The sequence below is a fragment of the Geospiza fortis genome, unplaced genomic scaffold, assembly GCF_000277835.1.
Source record: "Geospiza fortis unplaced genomic scaffold, GeoFor_1.0 scaffold7, whole genome shotgun sequence".
Classification (NCBI taxonomy): domain Eukaryota; kingdom Metazoa; phylum Chordata; class Aves; order Passeriformes; family Thraupidae; genus Geospiza; species Geospiza fortis.
The window spans coordinates 2,024,930-2,047,469 of record NW_005054344.1 but is presented as its reverse complement, the minus strand read 5'-3'; positions in this window follow the sequence as shown (position 1 = coordinate 2,047,469).

Below are 22,540 nucleotides of genomic sequence, written 5' to 3'. Positions count from 1 at the left end.
ACGTATCTAATGTTCAGAAAAAAACGATGCAACCTGATGGGTTTTTTTCTTCTATGGGGAAAAATTGTTAGTAGGTCATAGCAGAGGAAATAGAAGGAGTAGGCAAAAAAAAGAAGATTGCCAACTAGAAATAATTAACTGCTGCATGCTGGTCTACAGAAAAAAATGAGTGGGTGAGATGGTTAGTCTTTGAGGGCTACTGTGAGAAAAAAAGAGAACAACACAATGAGATAAGTGCGGGCTTTCACTGCGGTCCCAAGATTCTTGTGGAACAATTTAGCTTCTTCTTCTTGCAGTTTAAGCAGTGGTGTGATGTATTTTCTGTTGGCATTTGCCTTTCCACGCTGCTGGACTCAGTTTGTGTCTCTGTTTCACCAAACCAGGTGTAATTTCTCTGTAAAACAATACCTCTTACATTATCCTGCTTTATAAGAAATCTCAAAAAATGAAATAATTATGCAAAATTAAATATTTAACTTTGTTTAAACACAGAGCAAAATCTGTGTTGTGTTAAACTCATTTTACTTTGATAAGCTCCATTAGGTTATATGGAAACTTGGCTCCTTTTCCCCTACTGACACTGAAGTATATTGTAACAAAAGTCTATTGCAAATGGTGTAGATACTGTGCTTTAAAACTTGCACACCTGGGCAGAGAAGCAGACTTCAGAATTATTGATTTCATTAAGGATGTATACTGCAAGGAGTTTCTAAATTTAAAAAAATTATTTCATGTAAATTTCATTTATTCTAAAATTATTACTGTTTCAAATCTTGTACATTTGGAGACCCACTGGTTGATTCCTCTTCAGAAGAAATTTAGAACAAGCTGTTTCAATTTGCCATATGGACTTGGACTCATGGCAGAGGGTCTTTCAAAAATGAATTCCTGAGAAATCAAATTTAGCTTTTCTGACCAATTCTGTCCCATTTGACAGCCATAATATGATTTACTGACTTAAACTGAAACTGCTGTCATTTAGGTTAGCACTGAGATAAATAAAAGCTTTTTTTTCCCAATTTTTCATTATCCTCAGTTTTGTTGCATAAAGGAATTCCTTTGGGTTGAGGACTGACTACATCTCAGCATGCCCAGGTGAGAGAGCCTTCAGACTTCACCATTTTGCACTGAATGTACCAGTAGGCATCCAGGACCTTTTAGTATCTCACAGTGAGGTTTTTAAAGAGATGATGATCTTCGAGTGCGGGAAACTCCGCCATGCCAGTTTCTGACCTTCCAAATGGAGAATACCTTTATGTTAATGACAGGTTTTTTCCACCAGTTTTCATCTCACCACAAAATGTGCTGTTTGACAGAAGCAAGAATGAATTCTCTTAAGCAAGTAGAAATTCACTGTTGTAGATACTTGAATGCAATCAAATCAGTCACTACATTTTTTGTTAGGTGCTGCAAGCTAATTCTTACCAGAACTAGAACTTTCACATTTGGGTCTTGTAACCTTTAGAGATTTGGGAGTTGTTTTTTAGTTTGGTTGGGGGCTTTTTGGGAGGAGAGTTGGGGTGTTAACCTGTTTATTTTTCTATCCATTTTCATCCCTAGGGCATGCTTTCTCCCTTCATTTTTTATTATTAATTCAAATTTTCTTCTACAATGCCTTCGATCCCTATCTTATGCACAGAGGAGGCTTTGGAGGACTGATTGATAGTGGAAAGGTGAGAACTAATATATGTTTGCTTTGGGGTAGTTTTCTTGCTCATGTGGTTTTTACTGGTTTGGTTACAACTTTCATAAACAAAACAGAAGTTTGAAGACGTTTCTGGGGAAAGGAAAAAGCATTCTGATGATGTAAACAATAATGAGATTTGAGTTTTACATTCAAGAGGGATATGACAGTAGGACACTACTGCCCTTATGTCTGTAGGATTGCAATGTGGCAGCCACACTTTATAGTTTAATATAAATACCTATGCAAATCTCAGCAACTGACCTAATTACTGCAGAAACAAAATGATGCTTTTCTTCTATTATCAAAGCTACCTAAGCCACACCCACATAGTAATTTTTAATCACAGAGATGTTAATATTCTCAGTATTGACCACTGTGCATTGTTCTGACTGACGGGTTACTCATTGCTATAATTATATATAATATTATAATTATTAATTATAATATTATCACTTTTAAATAAACTGATAGCATATTAGAATTTTTTTCCTCTAGAAACAAAAAATATATTGATAATACTTAACCTCCGATAAAAATTTACTCAAAATAGTTAAACATCTATATTTACAAACCTTCATACTATTTATTTTAAGATATTCCACAGTAATGGTAAATGCTATTAAACAATGCTCTAATAATGTTTTGTAGTATCTCAATACTCTGCCATTGTTTTTGTCTTTCTCCTTTCAGGATTTCCTGCTTGAACTCTTCTTGAATGCAAATGTTTCTGATTATTCAATCTTTTCTTCAACTATTTACTTTTTCATGCAGACATCTTAGTTACTACGTTATTTCATAATCCCTTCAAGTCTATGTGATTTAATTTATCTACTCCTGCACAAAATATATAACCAGAAACCATGGGGAGTAAATCCTTATTGGATAAAGAAACCATGTTAAATAAGTAGTTTTGAGGAATAGCTCAATTGTTTACCAGGAGAGGCCACAATCAAAATCAGAAACACTTTCCTCTAAGAATGTCATTTTTATATTTTTGTTCTAAATCTTTTTTTAACTGCTAGTAATAGTAAAGAATCACTTTAAAATGCCTCAGCTGTACTTCTAAAACCAGTCAGGAGCAGACAGCATTTAAAAGTCCCAGTACACATATTAAATGAGCTTGTTAATTTAGTATTAGCTCAAAAATTCATCTTGGTAACTCTCTTCCTATTTTGGATTAGATTCCTATTTCTAATGATGTAATTATTTCAGGCTTTGGGTAAATTTTATTATAAAAACAATGAAATCTATGTCCAAAATCTCATTAAAAAGTTGAAAAAATCAGTCAGATATCACTGTCAGAGAATCAAAAAGGGAGATTCTATTGGGACTATTACAGCCTAAATCTCCAATCCAAGTAATCCTTGCTTTTTACATGGGAGGACAAGAACAGTCAGGACAGTAATGTGGTGAACTTGACCCCATAAAGTCCACAGAGCTGAAAGATGCAGAAAATATGTGAGTGGGAAATAAAAGAAGAAGGGTTTCAGCAAATGTGGAGTCCTAGGAATTGCTCTCTTAGCTCCACTGCAGGGAAAATTAGAGCTGGTGTTCAAAAATTTTGTTTTGTGGACTTAGCAATGACAATAGGGGAGGCAAAGTAGAAATCAAGACTATGAAAGCTTCAGGCTTTGGGCCCAACCTGCTGTCCCCTTTCTCTTGCTCTGATGTAGCTTCCTGCAGTGTGTCTATGTGTGCAAGTAATTTCTGATGGTAATTCTGCTGAGCTTTTACCCTTGAGAATAATGGTCACACAGTTCAGAAAAAACAGCAGAATCTTGGCACTCAGCTCAGTAATTGTGTCCTGTCTGACTCACCAGAGGTCTGATAACAAGGCACTGAACACAATGTGGCTTTGTGCCAGGCTATAAATATGTTTTAGAATAATTTTAAAACGTACAGAAACCACCACTAAGTTTTACAAAGGTGGATAGCAGAACAGCCCTTATTATAACATTATTTTCTCCTTGTCATATGGTGGCTAAGAAAGAATATTCTTATACTTGCCTCTCAAAAGCATTAAAACACTAAACTCTTGAAGTGGGTAAAATTACTTTCTCCATATATGTTGCTACCTAAACAAAAATGCCTATGATTATTGACTACTACTTTTCTTCTGATTTAAAAAAAAATAGAATTATGAGAGAAAAGCCCAGAGAAAGAAATATTAACTTCCAGTTAAAAAAGTAGTTTCAGGTAGAGGTGTTGTAAGGCATAAAAGTGGAAGAATTTTTGGATCCATTGAGTATCTGCCATGTTAAGCACCAAAATTCTAAAGGTGATTGCCAAATGAAATTAAATTGTTATGAGCAGTTGCTTTTAACAATTACTGCAGAAAATAAACAAAAAAAGCACAAACAAACCCTTAAAAATGTAAGTGTGAGCATCTAGGTAGAATATAAATTGTGTTAATCCTTGAAAAGATGAAATGGAGGAGGAATATCACTTAGATAGACCATATCCAACACAGGATATTTTAAAAAGTAAAGACATTATATATAAATGTTTAAATGAAAAATAAAAATAAATTTCTACATGTAAATGGCATAGAAGTACTAAGAATACCATCAACAATGTTTCAGAGAAAGCCACATTACTTAGAAAACAATAACAAAGATCTATTGTTTTCTTGCTAATGAACAAAATGTTCACATTATCCACTAGAAAACAGTATTAGTATTAGTTTTTAGGTTATGGTGATTTTCACACACTGTGTACTTTTTGTTGTTTATTTGTTTGTTTGTTTGGGGGGGGTGTAAACTGCTGTGTCCATTCCTATATTTATTGCCGAATCCTTTTATTCCTTATGTCCTTAGCCTGTTTCCATATAGTAACTCCCAGTCATTTCCATTACCTCGCTTTTAACATCTAAAGTCCTTTCTCCTTGAGGTGTCTTTGCCAGAGGATGCTGTTGGGCTGTCATAATATTTATTAATAAGCCACTGCTATCTCATTCTTTCCTCTAAAAGACCAGGAATGTGTCAAGGCCTTTAAAGAAGGTTCTAGGCTTCACCATGGTAAGTTTAAATGAAACAGGAAAGGTCGCTTCTAACTAATATACAATGACACCTATTTATTTTTTCTTAAAAATACACCTTTTCTTTTTTTTAATAGTTTAATCAAATAACAGGCAGAAACTTATTTGTAGAGATTCAGAGCCACAAAATAAAGAAAAGTAGCTTGGAATTTAAAATTTAGATTAGATATCAGGAAGAGGTATTTTTACAGTGAACACAGCTGAATAATAGAATAAATTACCCAGAGAGGTACTGCAGTCTAATGACTTCACTGAGCAGGTGAGATTGAGCATACTTGTGGGAATAGAGAACAGGAAAACTGTGTGTAAATTATTTCCTGGATGAAATGTCCAGATTTTTTTCAACCCAAAAATTTGAGGCTGTGATTGAGTTAAATTCACTGAAGATAATGAAAGCTTTTCAGAAAATTTATAAAGAAGTGAGACAAAGCTTATATTTTCTTCATGGATTTTTCATCTTTTACTACTTTTGCACCTCTTACTAAAAAAATGAATTTTTTTTTAATTAGAATTGCATGAAAGAAAAATAAAAATGCATCATCTTAACAGAAATTGCATAAAGATTTCCATACTCTAAATGCTATAAAACATTACCACTAACCACTTTTGAAAATATTTTGCCAAGTCAATCTGTTGCTCAGGATTCACTACTAAGCTGAAACAAGATGCAAAAGTTTTAGATTTTAAACTATGTGTCATAAAATCACTTTATTTCCTTGGTTTTTTATATTTAGTCTGACAGTTGCAAAGTCTTACAGGGAACTCCAAGCAACTATATCAGTATATTATCTTTTCAAAAGTACTAAAATGATCTGCTGTAAAGGAAAAGTTATCCACTAGCTCACAGTCTCCATCTAAAATGATTGTTCATATTTCAGTAGTCATTGGCAGTTAATGGCACTTCTATTAGTTGTTTATTCACATTTTAATGGATAACTAAACAAATCTCAGTTTTATTAAATTCCCTCAAACCTTTCCACTGCAGTGCATTTTTCTGTCCATTAACTTAAATTAGATTAATCAATAAATGAAGACAGTATATTCATGCCTTCCTGTGTACTTATGCATCACAGAATACAATCTGGTTCTTACCCTTACATGCTCTTACTTGATACTGCATTAACATCAGGAGGGTGTTCAAAAAAATGTAGTATATTATTTTCAGGTTGGAAGATTTGTTTCTGTCCCTGTTAGTTAACTGAAAACTGCAAATTTTCTCCTGAGGTCAGAGTCAGGCAGGTTCTTTTTAGATATATCCAGGCTTTAAAAGTAAGATGATCTACATTTTCCTAGAAAACTTCTCATCTCAACACATGTCTTTCCAGGAAATATCTGAACTGTTAGAAAACTTGTTCTATTTTTCTTAGCCTAATTGTGTCAATTTGGAGCCAAAAATAAACATAACCCAGTCATAAACCATCTTATGATGTCCATTCACACAGCACTCCTGATAACCAACTTGAAAATCTCTAGAGTAAAATGCAGAAAAAAATTCAAATCATTTTACAGATCCATAGCCAGAAAGATCCCTGTTGGCTCCACATCTGAAAAATATCAAACAAGCATGCTTTTTAAGTTAATGTTAATAAATGCATGCAGAAAATGAGCCAAGTTTTAACATTTTTTTTCAAAAGGAGAACAGTATACAAAGAAGTCCCTGTTTCTAGTGAATCCCTTCACCTCTACAGAGAGAGATCTACAGTCATAATACTGGAATACAAATTTATAATTCCTTGAATTTCAGAGGAAGACTGAATTTCAAGAGACATGAGAAAGAAAGGGAGGCTGCTGCCAGCGCTTTAACTTCTTTATATGAAATCTGGAAAGACTGTGTTGATTTCTGGGCCATTCAGTTATACAAAGCTAATAGCTGACATTTTTCTTTTCCATTTATGTGATATCAGTGAAAGGGTATCTCTGCTCTCAAGAGTGTTGATAAAATATTTCTTCTGAAGAAATACATAAATAGGTAAGTAGCATTATCAGCTAAATCTGGTATTCCAGTAAAATAGTTGCTGGTAAAATAGTTGTTGGACTCCAGAGGGGACAAATGTGAAAGGTTACCCTTGTTGGTTTTTTTTCTTATCAGAACATACTGCACATTTTCAGAGTGTTATCTCATGTCATCAGGATAGGGCAACATCAGCTGAACCTTTTCCTCTTTTTCAATTGAGCATTATCAGTCCAGTCTAGTTGATATCATACACAACAAAAAGATAACAGCAGCAATACCGAAATATGATTTTTCACTCCCAGGTGACTCTCAGTGGAACTAACCTCTTGGCACTTAGTTTTTTACCCTTGAGAAACACTTCAGTACTGTTAGCAGAAAATAATTCTCTTTTAACCCCTTGCAATACCTGCAAGTGGAAAAAAAACCAAGTCTAACAAAGAATCATGTAAAAGAGAAATAACTGATATTCTAGTACATACAACACAAATATAATTATTAAAAAAAAAAAGCTTGTGTCACATAAAGAAATCTTGAGTGTATAAAGACAGTTCTCTCATAGTACTTTGGGAAAAAACAGGTACTCAAAGGACGCTGTACTATGGCAAAGAAATGTTTTTTTCTGAACTTAGCTAGGATTATTCTCCTTCCTTCCTTCCTTCCTTCCTTCCTTCCTTCCTTCCTTCCTTCCTTCCTTCCTTCCTTCCTTCCTTCCTTCCTTCCTTCCTTCCTCAAAAGCCATTATTTTCTAGCTATTTGTGTATTTAGTATCTCAGTTACAGTCTACTTTTTTAGTTGGAGTGTTTTTTTTGTTGCTGGTGTTCATGTTCTGTATTTTCTCTTGTATCTTTTGAGAGAATACAGACTTTAGGTCTTCATACCCCTTTTGGATGTTCTGTCTGTAACTGCAGCAACCATGTAACAACTTATTCACAATCCATGGACCTTAGAGAAAGACCCATAATTCCTCCATATGTAATAATCTTAAACATGAATAATTCCTTAGGAAATGGTATTGAAACTGATGCAGAAAATTATATATAAGCTTTGTTTCACTTATTTTATTTCTATTTATAATTTCAAAAAAGCAGAAAAAAAGTTTTATAAAAACATTTACAAAGTCTAGGTACTAAACAAGTATAAAATATATTGGATGTCCTTGAAAAAATACAAGTAGTGAGCCAGAAGAGGGAGGTCCTTTTTGACATAGGAGAACTGAAGCGTATGTGGCTGCTGAAGCAAAACAGGATTTACTTCAGACATTACTTTTACGATCAGTCAATTGGATTGAAATTCTCATAGATAGAATAAGAACCAAAGTTTGTTTTTCTAGTGTGTTCCTACAGGTCCAAAGCTAAAAACAGCACCCAGGATTTTTTTTCAACAGAGAAGGCTTAGGGCACACAAGGGTTGAACAGCTGAACCTCATCAGAGCAATTGGATTAGTGTCTAACAGGGAACTGCCTCATATCTCTGATGGGGAGAAACACCACTTCTCACCTAACTTGGTATTTCAATGCAGCCAGTCACATTATAAAAAATATTGTATTGCCCTTCTGTGAATGTGTACAAGGAATACAATGATTTACATACTCATACAAGAGGACAGGGAAAAAACCCAAGAAAAATGCTCCAAAATGAAGGTGGAACTTCTGTGATATAGATCCTTCCAAACCTATTACTAAATGTCTGTCACTTTCAGCATAATCAAGCAGTCAAGTACAAAACCTGTTTTTCATATTAAGTGTAGAATATACAAGATGTTCACCAAGAAACCTGAATGTAAATCTATTTGGTCAAAACAGACTTAGGGAAATTAGTGTAGTGTCCTGGGGCTCCGCTTCATGGGTAAAAATAACCACAAGGTAAAACAACTTATAGTATAAGCTAAGGTGAATTATAGTGGCCTATATTCAAGAAAATATTGCTGATTTCTGCAGAACATATTAACTCAAACTGTATCTAGTCAACCATAATAGGCCTGCAAAATGACACTGAATACAGTAAAAGACAACTGGGCATACAGTGTGAGATATCTAAAAAAAGTTTCTGTGTAGTCACAAATACACAGAATAAAATAAATTGGTGTATAGTCTTACCTCTCCCCTTGTCATGTTAAGTCCTGAAACCTGTGGAATTTAATAGTGGTAGGAACTCCTGCCTTTGCTGACATGTATGGTAATTGCAATACTAATGAATTAAGGTTTTGAACATGTCCTCTACTCCCCAGAGCAATTATTTTATCCTTTCACATACCCAGACTCAGTACAGTACACAAGCACAGCTTTCTGTCTGCTTACTTCTGATGTGGGATGCAATTATTTATGGATGCATAACATGCTTTCTTTATTGACAAACTGAGCGTGAATATTTACATTATATGTTTCACTTTACCTTCACAAAATGCAGCATCACATAAGTTGTCAGATATCTGAGCATATTGGTAATGCCAAACCATAAGTACTTTGAACAAAAGTTGGGAGGATATTTATTAGTTGAAAGTACAGTGGAATAGGAAGTTACTAAGGAGGAGACATAAGGAAATTATGTTTTCAAAAGCATTAACAAATTGTAGTTTCTGTACATCAATAGTATTGTTGAAAATGTAGTTTTTAAGCCTAGCAAACTATACCTGAAAAACCCATGAGTTCACCAGGTTAGCACAGAAAAGTGAAATTATTGGTACATGATATTGTGTAAGCAACATTCCATCCAAGGCCAGTAGTTTGAAGACAGGTACTGAAGGTTTATTCCTTATACCTAAAATCGCAAGGTCTTCCCATCACTGCTAATATTCAGCATTGTGCATGAATAGACTTTGCACTGGAAGTCTTTTCACTGACAAGCTGATGGGAAGTCACTTATCCAAGAAGGGAAAAAGAAGATAGTGAAAAATTACATAGGTAGCTAAGGAAAATACCTCGCTTGGCATCTGGCATGTAATTTTTCAGATTCAGATACCCTCAGTTGCAATATCCAGCTGCTTGTCATTACTCACTTCCTGGTTTTTTAGAATTGTTCTTGTGGTCAGTTAATTAAGGAATCTGAATTCTCTACAGCTTGCTACTGTCAAAGTCAGGTTTATTAGCCTAAATACTTTAAGACATTAGGTCTTTGTGAACATAGCTAATTCTGATTAACTAGACTCAACCACAAAAACACAGAGATGGGAAGTCCTGTGTGTCCAGTCTAGGCAACCAGCTGGATTTGGAGCAGCTGTGAGAAACAAGCAGGTAACAGCCTAATTCTTGAGAGCAGTTTTTTTGCAGAAGATGGACGTAAGAATATATAGCTGTACTTGGCACCAGCATATAATTGAGTTTTATCTGATGTTATAACAGCTAATTTTCCTTCTAAGGTGGGTGTGGTATTCAAAGAGCCTGGAAAAGATGCCCACTTCAAAGCTTATCTTAAAACCTCTCTGTGTTAGTGGAGAAAAAGAGGTGCTTTGCAACACAGTTCTTCCTCATCATGCAATCTAACATGGATAACATTAATCTCATTCTAAAAGTTTTTTCAATTCTTACGGAGAAGGCCTGACTTGTAAAAACAGATGTAGATATCTATGTTGGAGATCGCTAAAGACAGAAGGACTGATCCTAACCTGTGTGTTGTTATGTATAAGCCCCATGAAAAGCTGGATTTACAGTACTTTTGTAAGACCGGTCAACCCTAACACATTAATTAAATTACCATGGGGGTTTTCTTTCTCTCTTTCTCTTTCTTTTTCTCTTTCTCTTTCTCTTTCTCTTCTTGTCTTTCTCTTTTTTAATAATTTCATTTTTCTATAATGTAGAAGTCATAAGGAGTTCTGAGAATGGAGATTTGGACCTCAAAGGTACTTGTATACATACAAGCCTTAGTCTACCTGAGACCATAGCCAGGCTAGTCCCAATTCCTAGCCTGTATGTAGCCTAGCAGTCTTCTTGCCAGTTGATCACTCTAAACCCATAACTAAGGTTTTAGGACTTCTCACTTGCCTCTGAATGAAACTCTATATTCCTTATGCCATGCTAACTGTCATCAGGAAGAGAGAAAGCAAGCACTTTTTATAAAGAATATTTTTTTTTTCTTGATGCCCAGTAGCTAACCTGCTATGCAGTTACAGTTATGTAGAATAATGAAACATGAATGTGTTTTTTTCTGAAGCTCTGAATCTCATTTTATTGAGGCAACGAACTGAAATAGCTGCTCAGGTCCAGAAGAAAGCTAGAATTTAGCTTTTTTATTTTCCAATTCTGTCAGTTGATTTACATTTCCCATGAGCCAGTGTGCTAACACTTGTTAATTCCCTCTATATGAGATTAAGGCACCAAGCTCCCTGTAATGAAACCCACTCAGCATAATTTTAGAACTTTGTGGTGGCTCAAACATCATCACAATAGCCATGTTTCTTTTTTTAACTACTTTCAATGCTAAATGAAGTTTACAGATTCATCTCTAAAGGATAAGAGATCAAGAAACAAGAAAAATACCACGTGGTGTGTCAAAGTGTATATTTATTGATTTCTAACCAAGGCTGAGGATTGATCTATCTTTGAATCCCAGCTTCACTGATTTTTCACTGGTAGGCTTTGAAGGACACCATTTCAGACATGTTAGATGCTTAGAACATTATCAGGCACCTAACTGTATTTAAAGCCAACTGCCAAATTCTAAAAGAGGAAGGACATAAACAGATGGTCATGAATATCCTCCAAAATGTGTATTGAAGTGTCTTCATTTATGTACACATTGGTTATTATCTCCTCTAAATCACTCTTGAAAGAGGGATTCATATGTTTTTATAATTTTATCCACAACATTCCTATGACCTGTGTTTGATCATTATACAACTTTAAAAAGGCATAGTTACTACAACACTAGAATTAGAAAATTCCATAGATCTGTTTTATATCAGAATAGATCATAATTGTAGGATCCCAGATCAGAGTATTTTTGATTCCATGGTGACCATATTCTGATACCATCCATTATTTGAAAATGTTTTAAATTTCCAAGAGGCACATTGAGCTAATTGTGCTATTCCAAGAGTTCATTTCTATGCAATAGAATAATAAACACATTTCGACTTTTAAATCTAAAAACAGAGGTGAAGAAACTGTGCCATATTTATTCATTCAAAGCAGAACTTTAATCTTCCTTCAAAAATATTCATAATGGTATCAATAAGGCCACTAATATAGGAATCTCTTGCAAAATTATATAACATGCAAGTCCACCAATCTGGGAAAAACACAAATATTAATTTGTTGCTGTGAGATTTTGAGCATGAAAGGGCACTGTGGATAGTTACTATTGTAACACAAATCTATACTCTAAATTTAAAATATATTTGTAATTGATACCCAGTATTTAACCCATGCAGAATCATGAAAATATAAATGACTGGAAAACAAGTTCGAAAATCAGTCTTTGCTTTGCATTTGTGACTGCCAAGATCAGTATGAATGGCTTGGCCAGTTTTAGAATTTCTTCCCAGCTGTGCAACACTCTTAGACTTCTAAATTAGGCCGTTTTTGGCAAATCAATAACCATTTACATTTGGAAAACAGTAGTCCTCATCAAAAGAGTCCAGGTTGTGGGAAAGTAATTACTCTTAATGTGGAAGAGAACAAGAAACCAAATCAGCAAAAGAAAGACACATTAATGAATCTTTTTTCCAAAACTTCAAGCGGGAGGGGAAAATAACTTGGCTCAAGTTAACATCATAATAACCATTTATATCATGAGACAGGCAGGAACTTAGTTCTTCTAACTTGAACCAAGCACAGGGTTTGACATTATTCTTTAAAAATAAAGATAAACACTTCAGGGCTCTAGTCTCTGGAAACAGTGAAGCATTTGGCTTCATTGCTGTCTCTAGAGTCTGGAAAGATCCCTTTTGAATCACTGTCAAATGGGAACAGTAATATTTACTGATTTCCAGCTATGGTAAAATATTTTGCTTCCAAGTTTTTTCTATCCAAAATGTTGAATTATCTAACACTTACAATCAGTCCTTCAAAACACATATTTTTTTGAGTAACATTTCAAGACTATAAAGTATGGGAGTAACACCCAGAAAAGTCACCAAAATAAAACTTGACCATTACAGAGAGTTCTTTTTTCTTTAATAAATGTACACAGTTATTCCCATTTCTGTGTCAAAAAATATAGCTATGGGAGCACTTTCAAACAGGGAGGATTTTGTTGACTACATACAGAAAGGAAGTTTTGAATTGGTAGCAGAAGTGATTTTAATCACTAAAGTTTTATTCTAGATATAATGACAGCAGTATATTTGCATCTTGAAACTTCAGACAAGCTTACATGGACAAAACGGCCACAGTCCCGCTGATGAATGGTACTTTTAGAGAATTTTTATCCCCTTTTCTTAATTTGAAAATTAATGAAAAATGAAAATGGCTTTTAGAGAGAGGACTTTCTTTTCTTCCTATCTTCTGCAGACATCAGAAGGCAAGCAAAAACCTGTAGTATTTGTTATACTAAAGAATAAGTAACTTGTGTACACAATGAAAAGAAAAATAGGTTGACCTAACCTAATTATTCCCATAAAATGTCTTCCAGCTATATTTTGAGTATTTCAAATCATGTTTAAAACTACATATAAGTATCTTCAGAAGAGACACTAATTGGGAAATAAATTCAATAAACTTTGCCAGAAGTTTAGATTTACATGTCTTCTTAGAGGATTTACAGAAATATCTCCAAGGAAAGATCATTTTATATAAAATAATTACAGAAAAATGTAATGGACTTTGATGTTCTGTTCTTCATGGTAAACTTCCATATGTCATCTTAGTAATGTCTGGTAGCAACCAAAATCCTCTAATAAGGTATTCAAATGCCATGGCTGGGACACTTTAGATTATCCAGATTTAATGATTGTAATATAGAACTACTATGACTTTTATTTATTCATTATTTAAAATAAAATTCCTTAACCTTATGACACTTTGAATCAAGCAGTAGATCCAAAAATAGAAGTCCTGTGATTTCGTAAAACATTGAGGGGAATTAGAAAGATCATGGAAGATGTTTTCACGTCTTATAAGCCAACATATATTGTCTTTTCCAGCTGTAATTGTTTAAGGTGGAAAAAAATAGCTTTCAGTTAACACAGACTTACACAAGATGGCAAAGTTATGTCCATTCATTGTCTCTATAATGTATGCATAGGAGTGGGAATGGTTATGAATAGCTTATCTTTTCTTTTTAAATTTGTTTAATATAAAAAGTAACTACTGATTAAATTTTCAGTTCATGAAGGAACAGGTGGTTCTTTGAATAAAATAAGAAACCACAGAGCATCCAAACAGAACATCCCATCTCAGTACTCTGACCTATACAAACAAAATACAAAAGTCAGTTTGAGTGACAAAAAATAAAAGGTAAATAGAATTTTTCAAATGAGGAAAAATGTAAGATGTGTAAAGCTCTTAAGAAAAGCCTTGCAAAGTTTGCACTTTCAAACATAATTCTCTCAATAATTGTTTCTATGGTAAACTGAAATATAATTCTCTAAAGCTGAATTTCTCTCTTACAATAGCTTCCTGTTCTGCTGATCCACATACAAATATTGTGTTGCTATGACTAATCCAATTTTTACATTGATATCTTTAGATCAGTAGTGACATCTAAAGCTACTATACTGGTCTGAGACTATCAAATATAATGTAATTTGCTTTGTTATACAGTTAAGCTATACCTGCTTAATTTATTGTTATTTCTGAGCTATTGAAGTTGTACCAGATCACAGTCTGACTTGTCAGGCATTTCCATGTAGTGTATTTCAGACATAGCTTTTCCTGTTCACTTTTCCTCTCTGCTTTTCCTGCTAATTATTGTAGTGAGCAGAAACTGACCCTGGTGAAGACTCAGTATGCTTAAATCACCATTTAAAACCTTGCTCCCACATAGTTTCTGAGGTGAATTACTTATTTTTACCTCCAATGCAGTGTAATGAAAAAGCAAGATTTTTTTCACCCCTCAATATACAAGTTTAGTTTCACCAGAAATATCTGCAAATTTCTGCTCTTTTGTTTTTTAACACTGTTATATAAGTGGAGTACAAAACTAGTAATGGTCAAGTGAATTCTCCCAGCTGAAGACTTCAGTCTCTAGGGATGTCAATCAGGAATCTTTCATGAGCTCTGTATTCTCGTGCACACAAAATTTTCTGCTGACAAAAATCCTGTGTTGACAAGCTTTAGCAACTGCATTGCTATAGCTTAGTAACTTTCCTGTGTTATACTAATTTAAAGTTAAATAATTTCTATTTCAGAATGGAACTAAATCTCTATACCCTGTTCTTCCCTATAGCAGGTGTGATATTTTTCAAGTAGCATTGTGTATCACAAAAAAAATCTTATGATATATTATTTATAGCTTAAAACAATGCTGCTGCCAAATGGTGCATTCTAACACCAGGAGAGGATTTTTGGCCATCAAACATGTACAGTTAATATCTGTTTGTCCTCAATAAACACTATTGCTCTTAAAAGTTTTTCTAGTATTAATATAATGTGGTTGAAAATTCTTTAACACCTTTCACCGATTTAGTGTTTCAGATAAGAATTTCTACAAACAATAGTTGAATGGAAAAATTTTGAAATCTCTTATTCTAAGACCTGTTATTTGAAGGACTGTAATAGTCACCTATTATGTACTACACTCTGTATAAACACTAGCATATGCTACAAAAAGAATCCTGTTTTGGGGCCCATTCTGGGACCATATTTTGGTCTCAGTTGAAACATATGCTTTTAAAGATACATTTTAAATAACAGACTAATACACTGAGTGAAGTCAGCTAAATTTTAGTACATTTAATAAAACTTCTCTATTAAGTGACCAAAACAGTAGAAACATTTCTTTCCTAATTTCTTAACACTAACTTAACATTTTTGCTGACATTTTTAATTTACACATTACTGAAATTTCTAATTCAGCAGCTTTTCTGGACACATAAAACAGCAAATTCATGCATGGACAAGAAAATAATTAAAAGGTAAATGGGATGGAGCAAGAAAAATAAATCTATTTTCAGATTTTTGAGGTTCTGTTTCCATGGGTACCTCAGACTGCTTCACCAAAATCTGTTGTATCAACTGGTTCATAATACTCAGTAAAACACAGTAATAGCAGTTCCCAAATATGTTAGAAGAGTTGCAGACCAGTCATGAATCAGCATATATATATATAAGTATGCAGCTGCCCTAGTCATAATAAACTAATCTACCAAAACAATTGATAAAACACAGAATTATGGTCTTAACTCAAGATTAAGTGTCATTATGAAACATGCCAGGTAAATGGACATTCAGATTAGGTCTCTCTCACTCTATTTGAATCCATTGTGTTTCTGACAGTTTGTTTTGTTCATCAGCATGCTTTGTGATAGAAATGGGTAGGATATTTAAACCCCATCATGGTGGCATAAATACAGCAATGACATTAATTTAGTTGAATCTAACATATCCTTTATCTAGGACCAGCACTAGAACCAGTGATGCAACATTTTCTGGTGGGTAAAGCAAGTCAGGCCATCCTTTACATTGACACAGAATGTTCAAGGGATATGTATCCAAACATATTTTCCAGTTTTTCATTTTTCTGCAAAGGTAATAATTAATATCATGATCAAATATAAGAATTTATATCACAAATCTGCAAAGAAAAATGAAACAAGAAATGGAATATGTTGTCCATAACTGTAGTTTAATGTATCTGATTTTAGGAATTCATTTGATATACATTTCTCTTCCATCAGCTCAGAAAATCTGGGGACTTTAGGATGACACATTGTTTTAGTAGAAGCTGATTTGATTGTGCTCTTGTTTCTTTCAGAAACATCAGATGGGAGAATTTCCTTCTATTAAACCTCATGATCTGGTTCAATACCATAAAATTCTTAAAAACATAAGCAGGCACATGATAACATTCTGTATTTTACTGTTTACACTACTATTTCTTCTTTGTTCTAAGTACTTTTAAACTATATTTACTAGTTCATTGTTAACTATAGAATAAATGTTATCAACTTTGTTTAATAGATAGGCATATTGAGGCAGCAGAGCATTGACTTTTAGTAAGAGGACAATGAGCTAGTGTACAGGTTTTAGTGGGAATGGACTTTCTTTTTTTATAGCAGATGGTATGGGGCTGCATTTTGGAATTGCTGAAACAGCGTTGATAAGTCAGAGATGTTTTAGCTGAGCAGTGCTTACACAGCAGCAAGGCCTTCTCATCCCACCACACTGCTGGGGAGGCTGGGGGTGCACAAGAATTTGGGAGGGGACACAGCTAGGACAGCTAACCCCAACTGACCCAAGGGATATTCCAGATCTTGCAGTGTCATGCTCATCATGTAATGCTGGAGGAAGAAGAAGGAAGGGTGGGCAAGGGAAGTTCAGAGTGAAGGAATTTTTCTCCCCAAGTAACCCATAGACATGATGAAGCCCTGCTTTCCTGGAGGTGTTTGGACACCTGCCTGCCCATGGGAAGTGGTGAAAGAACTCTGGAGTTTCATTGCTTGCACATGCCACAGAAGTGGCTCTGTGGGCTTAGCTGCCTACTGGAATTAAACCACCGCTCCACATCTCTCAACTTCATATGATTGAACCAACTGGAGAATACATTTACTGTCTTTCTAAGTGCCCTCATTACTTTCTACTTTCAATATATTTTATAAAGCAATTTTAAAAAAAAAATTGATTCTTAAAGTTTCAGACCAGGAAAAAAACTAAAATGTCCAACTTTGACAGTGTAGGTTGTCATCAAAATATTATTGGATAGATTGCTCTAGTTATTCCAAGGTCTTGAACAGAAAAAAATTGTGTTCTTTCCAAAATGTGTTTTTTTATCATTGACAATCATAGAACAACTCTTAATAATATGAAACATCATGGTAAATTTAAGCTAAATGGCAGAATCACTTGTAGTACATGGATTTTTTGTGTTTTGATAATCTGCATTCAACAGAAACACTGTAGTGCTGGAGGCAGGAGCTATACAGAAAGTGAGATTACATGAGGGGAGAAATCCTACATTATGCAGATTATCTGTAGTGACTGTCTTTTATCAAGGAGTTGTTGATATTGGTCCTCTAAGCACTCATCAGTCCAGCTACGTGTGTCAGCTGTGTGACATTTGCTCTTCATTGGCTTCTTCAGTACCTTTGGGCCTGGCTTGGGGAATGAAAGAATGGAAAATACTCTTGTTTTTTGAGAACTGACATCCTTAGAGCTTACAGATGTCCATGGGCCACCACTTGTACTTACTAATAAAACTTTGTACTGTATTACATGAGTCACCTCAGTGCAGTCAGCAAATGCCTCTGTCTTTGAGAGTGGTTCCAGAAAATGTCCTACACTGAATACAGAACAAGGACTGAATAACCAATTCTAGGTAGTAAAACTTCTTTTTTTTTTATTTCTAGCACTTCATTTAAATTTAGATGATGCAAAAGATAGTCCTTTCCTTGCATAGCTAACTTTTCTATGACAACTTGAATGACTTTTCCAGCAGATTAATCTAATCTGGAGTTTTTAAATGAAATATATAATTGCAAAGCCTCCTTGCTCAGGGTTGCCTCTATATTGACTTCATGGCACACTGATTTGGAGAGAGGAAGCACTGAATCTCTGCTCAAACATGAACAGACTGGTCTGACCTCTCGAAGTGCAGCTACATGTCCGTTGTCACTTCATGAAGGGGGCAACCTGGCTGCCCAAACCACTGCATGCGTTGCCTGTAGCACACCAGGCAATGTCACTGAACTGGGAACCCCCACTTGCTTCTTATGGGAGGATGCAAAGCCTGCTTAAAAACCTGTTAGAGAACTGAGGCTTCCATCACCCACGGATTTTGGAAGCTAACAGATATGCATTTTCCTGCTAATCTTCACCTATCTTCTAGCCCCTAAATTAGGCTTCTACAGAGACTTTTCTTCAGGATTTACAGGATGAGGTATCATCAATAAATTGATAGAATTAGAAACTTTGAGCTCTGAAAAAAACATTGCCTGGTTAAAACTGGCACCGTAGTTTCTTGATATGAAAACAACAGTACTGATTCAAGGTGATTAATTATTATCTTTACTAAATGATAGAAAAAATTATTTAATTGATTTGTCAGTGTTATCGGTGCTATTACCACAATAGACAGTACAAATCCCGTCCTCTACTCAATATCCAGAGGGAGTCCATGAAGTACCAGAGACAATGAATGAACCAAAACAGGGAAGTCACTGGCTTGGGCCAGGAGGTGAGATCATTGACTGCATGTAGATCATGGCTACTCTTGTCAAGGGAAAAAAAAACTAAAAGAAAGAAAAAGTTGTAGTTGCAAAATTTGTTTTTAATCATATCGATGAGGAAGAAATTCAATTTTTTTTCAAGTAACTAGCAATCATATTTAAATTTAATATTGTAATACAAATTTCAAATAAATGTAATCACTGCTTTAGTGAATGGTGACATAAGATTTAATTCATCATATAAATAATCCTGAACAACTTTCACTTGGCACTTTATTTTTACTTTATTTCTCCCTAAAATACTCTTCCTCCCAATCTTTTAGATGCTGCTCACGAAATTCATAAAAAAATGAATGTCGTAATGATGGAGGGGGAAGGAAATAATTTTCAAAGACCCAAGTTCATTTTTTTATTACTCCAGATCCAAGGAGACAGGCAAACATTTGTTAAAATTTTGGAGTTGCCAAAGTTTTTAATGTTAAACACATGCCTTGAATTGTTTGTTGGATCCCATGCCTAAAACAGAACTGTCTTCATGTGTAGTTTGGTAACAAAATAAATGCAGCAATTTGAAGAGAAAATTATTATATCTTCATGTACTTAGGTACTATTTACAAATATTTGATTCATAAATTTGCAGAATATCTCTTGTCTTACAATGTATTGGACTAATAGTACTTGAGATTTGAATTTCCTTTCTTCTGATTTTAGATAAATCTGGTCAGGACTGGAAATTTCTTTTTTTTGCACTTTTTTCCAAAATTTAGCCAGAATTTTCTTTATTCTTAGTACTTCATTTGTCTTATGGTTTTGGTTCAAGTCTTCTCATTCCTAAAGGGTCCATGCACACAATGGCAAATCAACCCAATTCTTATGCCTATGAGACACTTCAGGTGGGAAAAACCTCACAGAAGTCACTATCAATCCCACTGCCCAACACTTGTTTGTGTTTCCTGTCTGCTGTCAAATCAAATAAAAAATTCCTTGTTTTTTTTTTTCTTTATTTCTTTTGCAGGTCTCTTGGGTCAGTGGCTGTATTTCAGCATTATCTTGTTATAACAGTGTAATAGAGTTCCAGAAAGTTCAAATTAAATAAAAAGAAAATTTTTTTCCTGATCTCTCCTCTCTGGTCAGTGCCTTTGATACAGTGATTTCTGAGAGCTATTCTGAGATACAATTGAGTTCCTTAAATTCAATTTACAGATTAACTTAAAGATAGTATGAGGGAAATAGCCCATATGCACATACACTGAAAGAAAGAAATGCAATTTTTAGTAATTTAATATGGGGGTTTTTTTAGCAAGCCTCTTCTGATAATGCTTACAATGTTTTAAAAAATACTAAATTGAGTATTTTTGTTGTGACTAGCTTGTGACAGCTCTGAATCTGTTGGAAATACTTGTGCTGTCATAAATCATGGCTGAAAGCAATCCCCATATATATTCATTAGTAGGTGAATGAATTGACATAATAGCTTTCACTCACTTTCTGCTTCACTTTGCATTATTTTTTCCCAGACAAATGTAAAAATATTGATTGCTACAGTCATTTTTAGAGTATTATACTACTTTGTATTCTTAGTTAATGTGTTAGTATGCAATGAGCCATGCAGGAAAATGAATACTCTCATCATAATCTTGTTCAAATCTAATTTCCTCTTGAACAATTTGAGGAAAATCCTTAGCTGGTGTAACTACTGTAAGGGCACTGAGTTCAGCATATGTCCTTTCATTTGTAAGTACATGGAATCTCCAGATTCACTTGCATGTGTGATATTACTGAATATTTTCTTAGCTGTTTGAAGATGAAGCATCTGAGTGACCCAATACAAACCTAAGAATAAAATAAAACAATTTAAAAAACTAAACACAGTCAAATAGTTTCCAGGGCTAGTGTTTCTTAATGTATATTTTACCCGCTCTGAAGTACAAATGCTGAAATTTACTGTGACTCCTTGAAATGCTTTCCTTTAAACAATGCCTTTATTTTTTTTTTATTTTTCACACGAAGATATAATTTATTTTAAAAATAATTTTCAGACTAACAAATTTTCAGTTTATTGTGATGCCATAACAAAGTTTATCTAAGGTGCAACTTAAGGTCTCTTCTGAAGTTTGGAACTAGCAGATACAGTTTGCTTATTACATCAGCAAATTAATGGTCCTGAATTTTCAACCTGCTGACAGGAACTCTTTGACACACCCCAATTATTTCCCTCAAGATCCAGGGAAAATAAGTAGTGGAATGTGTGCACAGCCAAATTCATCTGCTTTTCCAAAGCTGGAGAGAGGTTGGATTCTTTCTTACACAGCGGCTATATCTACCCCTAAAACTATTTTGGAATTATATAAACCTCACTTATTTTTTAACTCTTTTAATACTTCTCATAAAACTCCTAATATAGCTTCTGACATGTACACATAGGAAGGCAACCCCAGGCTAAAAGGTAGGTAAAGTGAAAAAGCTAAGAAAACATCCTATTACCATATCCTCTCTACGCTTTTAAAGGAGTGTGATGGAAAAATGGAATTTTGCCCAAGATCTCTTCTGTACAAGACTCAATCTTAAATCAGACTTACAGCTCAAAGTTCATTAAGTACATTAAGTGGACAGTAAAGTAACTGTATAATACTGTCAAGTTGCTCAGGGCTTAATCCTCCAAACACAAACAGGTACGTAGAGTTTTATGAGAGCTAATTTTCCCATGGAGGTAAATGAAATTATGTAGAAAATTAATTTACTCCCATGTGTGTCTATAGGACTGGGTCTTTCATTTTGTTACTTCTAAAATCATGAAGCAATAAAACCAAAACCACTGAAACAGACTGGTTTGCCCTATAATGCAGGAGAACGTAGCTAATAATAGAGATTGCCACAGTGGATGCAAAATATAGAATATAGGTCTGTTAAATGGATCCATTGGCTTCTGGCTTTCAAGAGTTCTGGCAGGGGTCATTTCCTGCGTGACAGGGAAATAATCTGCCCCTGGCAAGGAGAATTACAAACAGTTGTGTAGAGGGTGTTCTATGACTCTGTTGTATAACTGTAGGTTACCAGAAGTCACACTTTTGAGCAAAGCTAGATGTGTGTTATTGGATAACCTTTGTTTTCCCCTGGCCATGGGAATGCACTGTCCACTTTGATCTGCTGACTGGCAGAATATAACAGATGGAGCAGAGGCTGAATAGGCTAAGCAATATCAATAGTGAGCTACAGCCAGCATCTTCTCAATCTTTCTCTATGATGTTGACCTAGAAACACCAGTGTAGGCAGATTGGCATCAAGAACACACAACATGAACCACTTCATTTCTCAGAGGGAAAGACTTCAAAAACATACTTATCTCAAGGCAGATCAGGCCAAAGGGCTTTCACCCTTTCTTTTGCAAGCACTGTATTTCCTCTGCAGCTCCCTGCCTTGTCCTACATGTGCCAGCCCAAGATCAAAGTCTGTCACTTCTGAGGCTGTAACACTGCTTTAACCCCATCGTTAGGAGTGCTTGAGAATGCATACCACCAGCAATTTCATGACAAATTCTGTCCCTGCAGAAGCAGACTAAATGATGAGGTCTAGTTAAGCTCAAGCTCACACATTTTGCACTTA